The sequence below is a fragment of the Chenopodium quinoa genome, unplaced genomic scaffold (genome assembly GCF_001683475.1).
Source record: "Chenopodium quinoa cultivar QQ74 unplaced genomic scaffold, ASM168347v1, whole genome shotgun sequence".
Lineage (NCBI taxonomy): Eukaryota > Viridiplantae > Streptophyta > Magnoliopsida > Caryophyllales > Amaranthaceae > Chenopodium > Chenopodium quinoa.
In genome coordinates, this window is record NW_018745068.1 from 1,043,619 (window position 1) to 1,048,931 (window position 5,313).

Below are 5,313 nucleotides of genomic sequence, written 5' to 3' on the forward strand. Positions count from 1 at the left end.
CTGCCAGCCTTGCAGGCCAGCTAGCACAGCCAGCCTGCCCCTGCCAGCACGCCCCATCACATGCGTGTTGCTAGCGAGCCACGCATGCTGCTGGGCTGCTAGTGCTGGGCGAGGCCAAAGCACGCTGCTGCTGCTTGGTGCTTCCATGCGAAGGCACGCACACACGCAAGCAAGCATAGCTGCGATGGTGCTGTGCCATGCGAAGGACACACACGCAAGCAAGCACGCTGCGATGGTGATGTGCCACGCGAAGGCACGCACACACGCAAGCGCCTAGCAATGCGAGGCATGCTGTGCACCTAGTGCAAGCGATGCACGCACTCACGCAAGCACGTATGGTGCTGCGATGGTGTTGTGCTAGCATTGCACGCACGCACGCACACCCATGGTGTTGCGATGGTGCTGTGCTAGCTCGAGCTAGCCTAGCAACCACATGGCTAGGCCAATGTGATGCTACAGATTTGCTCGAACTTGTTGCTTGTTGATTTTGCGACGCTCGGTCTCGACGCCCTAGGCTTGATATCCGACGTCTGTGTTCGTAATACTCTAGTGACTCATCAAATCCTTCGGATTGATTCGTCGGTTCGGATCGGTAGTTCGTTTGGGTTCGACCCGAAGGGTTCAGTCAAGACAAAGCTGTAATATTAATTATTCACTAATATTACAGATCGGAAGCGGCCTCCACCTAGGCATTCCAATCACTTGATCTCACAGAAGAATTAGCTTCCTGATAATTTTGAACCCTCTATCAGAATAATACACTTGTCGGAAGGACACCATTCCTTTCAATCTCCCACTTGTCCTTCCGGACAAGTGTGCATACAGTGTATAGCCTATTTCCTATGTCGCTTAATGTCTCTTCGTGAACTATAAGGTAAGATTCTTCGTCATCCTTATTACGTTCAGAAGTGTTTCTCGATCTCCGAGTTCGAATGTCAATAAGCAGATGATTTCTAAAATCCATCTGAGCACGGCCATGCATTTTCACAGTCTCGCTCTTCGAGCGGCCTTGTAAACAATAAAGACATATTCCCTATTGTTAGTAGGGGGACATTCCCAGCCTTGTATTGTAAGCCTCCCTTACTAAGAGGACCTAATATCCCGAGTGTTCCCGTTATAATCCCCAGTTACGGCGGACGTTTGACAACATCAAAGAGACTAGTACTCAAACAAGAGAACTTCACAATACTCATGGTTGAGGAAACAGGTTCCGATAGCTATAATGAGAAATGTACTTATAACGTTTTAAATCTCTTAAAGTACTCTCATAGGTCAATCCAGTGTAGTTCCAAACTAGCACCTGTGCAAATGATTTATGACTACCATGTCCTTGCAGCACAAGAAATGGTGCTGTAAATCATACTACACACTAATCTCTGGTGGTCATCATTCGTCCATTAGTTAAATGACCTCGATTAGGGATAATTTTGGATTTAAATATTCAATGTTCACTTAACAGGTGTTTCTTTATCCAAGACATGGTCTTGATACCCTGTTTTGAATATTCTTAGAAATCGAATGGACTCATTATTTAATTCTAAACCACAATTAAATAGCAATGGAGTGAATAGTAATTTTGCATAAAATTGATTACTCCATAAATGAATGGTTTCTACATAGTGTTTTACATTAAGACATATATATAGTTTAATTAAAACACATGTATAGGGAATTCAAAGCCAATATCCAACGTGCTTGATTCCCATTGCCTCGACGTGCTTGTTGTGCTTCACTTGAGGCAGAGGTTTAGTCAAAGAATCGGCCACATTGTCATCCGTTCCGATCTTACAAATTCTGATTTCACCTTCGGATTTCCATTCCCTTATCATGTGAAATCGCCTTTGGACATGTTTGACCTTCTGGTGCTCTCTTGGCTCTCTGGCCTGAGCAATATTGGACCCTTGATGGAGGGTACAACACCAAGTTCACTAACGAACTTACGAATCCAAACTGCCTCCTTAGCGGCTTCTGAAGCTGCTAAGTATTCGGCTTCAGTTGTAGAATATGCAGTGGTGCTTTTCTTGGCACTCTTCCAACTAAACACTCCTCCATTGAGGCAAAATATGTACCCTGACTGTGACTTGAAGTAGTCTTTGTCAGTCTGGAAGCTAGCGTCGGTGTAACCTTCAACAACCAAATCTTTGTGGCCACCATAGACCAGGAATTATCCTTGTCCTTTTCAGGTACTTTAGGATATTCTTGGCAGCAGTCCAATGTGCCTCTCCTGGGTCTGATTGGTATCGGCTCGTAGCACTTAAGGCATACGATACATCGGGCCTAGTACATATCATGGCATACATGATCGATCCAATTAGCGAAGCATATGGAATCTGCTTCATTCTCTCCCGCTCAACAGGTGTTTGTGGACACTGTTTCTTGCTGAGAGTTACGCCATGGGACATGGGTAGGTGCCCTCTCTTGGCATTCTCCATGTTGAATCGTGCCAGTACTTTATCAATGTAAGTACTCTGGCTCAATCCAATCATCCTCTTAAATCTATCCCTATAGATCTTGATGCCCAATATGTACTGTGCCTCTCCTAAGTCCTTCATTGAAAAGCACTTTCCCAGCCAGCCCTTTACGGACTCTAATAATTTTGTGTTGTTTCCAATGAGCAATATGTCATCGACATATAGGACTAGGAATGCGATGTCATTCCCACTGACCTTCTTGTAAACACAAGACTCATCTGGATTCTTGATATAACCAAACTTACTGATGGCTTCATCAAATCGCAGATTCCAACTTCTGTTTGCCTACTTTACTCCATAAATGCACTTCTTAAGCTTGCATACCTTTCCAGCGTTGCTTGGATCAACAAAACCTTCCGGCTGTGTCATATACACAGTTTCTTCTAAAATCCCATTAAGGATGGCGGTTTTGACATCCATTTGCCATATTTCGTAATCGTAATATGCAGCAATCGCTAGAATGATCCGGACGGACTTAAGCATTGCGACTGGCGAAAAGGTTTCAGCATAATCAATACCATGGATTTCCCTGTAACCTTTTGCCACCAGTCTAGCTTTGTATACTGATACATTTCCATCTTTGTCTGTTTTCAATTTGAAAATCCATTTGCAACCGATGGGTGTGTAACCGTCGGGCAAATTTACCAAGTCCTAGACTTAATTTTCAGACATGGAGTCCATCTCAGATTTCATGGCCTCTTGCCATTTAGCAGAGTCGGGGCTCGTCATAGCTTGTTTGTATGTCGCTGGCTCATCTCCATCCATGACTAGGATGTCCTGATCTTCGGTTAAGACAATACCAAGGTATCTGTCTGGTTGAGATCTTGGTCGTTGCGACCTACGAAGGGTAATAGGTTGAGCATTTACATTGTCTGTTTGATTTTGATCAATCTTATCACCTGCTTCTAAAGCATTTTGATTGTCAGTTTTATCAGGTTAACATTGTTGCTCGTCCTATCGAACTTCGTCGAGTTCAATTTTCCTCTCACTTGTCATTTTGGAAAGGTGTTCCTTCTCCAAAAGGACACCATCACGAGCAACAAACACTTTGTTCTCGGATTTATTGTAGAAGTAATACCCTTTGGTTTCTTTTGGGTATCCCACAAAGAAACACTTGTCTGATTTTGGGTGTAGCTTGTCAGAAATTAATCGCTTGACATATGCTTCACAACCCCAAATCTTGAGAAAAGACAACCTTGGAGGTTTCTTAGTCCATAATTCATATGGAGTCTTTTCGACAGCTTTTGACGGAGCGCGGTTCAGAGTTAGTGCTGCAGTTAGTAACGCATGTCCTTAGAAAGAGATAGGAAGTTCACTAAGACCCATCATTGATCGAACCATGTCTAACAAGGTTCGATTTCTCCTTTCGGATACTTCGTTCCATTGAGGAGTTCCAGGAGGTGTCAACTCTAAAAGAATACCATTTTCTTTCAAGTGATCGTCGAATTCATGGCTCAAATATTCGCCACCTCGATCCGATCGAAGTGCTTTAATCTTCTTGCCAAGTTGATTCTCAACTTCACTCTGAAATTCTTTGAATTTCTCAAAGGATTCAGATTTATTCGACATAAGGTAGACATAGCCATATCTACTATAGTCGTCGATGAAGGTAATGAATTGTCTTAGTTTTGTTATCGGTATCAATATTTGTCTAATCATATGTAAAAACATGCAATTTCCATTGAACATATATATAAACAAGACATTTTGAAACAACTATTGTCAAAGTCTTACGATCAAAATAACTTGGTGTCTAACACCATAGATCATAGTATGTTCAAAAGCATGATGAAACTAAGATTAGTTTAATTACATGTCATAGACAAAATAGTGCATGCAAGCACGACCGAAAAACCATCTTCGTCGATTACTCATTTTGCACGTACACTTGATAAGCTTCTCACTTGGTCCCTGAAAAGGCAACATAAAGTGAGTCATATTCGGTATCCAATACCTATGAATAGCTTTAAACACAAGTGTTTAAGGAAGATACCTGAGGCACTTGCCACATTTCTCTCCTCCTCTTCCTTTCGGAAGAGCTCGCATTCCCTCTTGTAGTGGCCTTGACCACCACAATAGAAGCACCTCATCCTTGCCTTGACCTTCTTCTTCAAGGGTCTCTTGCTTTCTCCATGAGAGGTGGCTCAGAGAAGCCGCTCTATCACAACTCTTAAAGAGTGAGTTTTCTCTTCCGCAGCTATATGTGCCCTGAGAGCATCATAGCCCGAGTGGAGAGAAACAAGAAAGATGTGACCCGCCATCTCAACCTCCAATGGGATTCCAAGAAGCTCCATGTGCTTGAAGAGCCTAGTCATACTAGTCACATGAGGTCGAATGGGCATACCGAGTTTCAATTTGGTATTGCATACCCTTGACTAAAGCTGGTACCTTTCCTTAGCAATACAACCCTTTTCCGGTGGCTTTATCTTCATGTTCGAGAGTGACCTAGTCAAGTCAAACACGAGTCCATCATAGTTGCCATTGTCACTCTTGGTGACTCTTATATTGAAAACGTCCTTAAGTCCTTTGAGGAACATGTCCGGAAAATAGAAGGAGAGCTTTTCCTTCCAATCTCCCGGGATAGAATTAGCCATAAGTCGTGAGACTTTCTTGCCATCGGAAGACCAATTTTCATAAGCCTCGTCGGTCATGATCCCCTTAGAGAAGAAGCTTGGCGTGGGAGTATCAAGAGTGTACTCCAAGGAACAATTCCGAAGAGTTTTCCTGAGTTTCTCCTCCCACTCCTTGAAGTTGACCAAGTTAAGGCTAAAATCCAACTTGTCAGGGAGTTCCGGGCACATAAAATTGTTCATTGAGTTACTTGTAGACATGGTTCTACAAT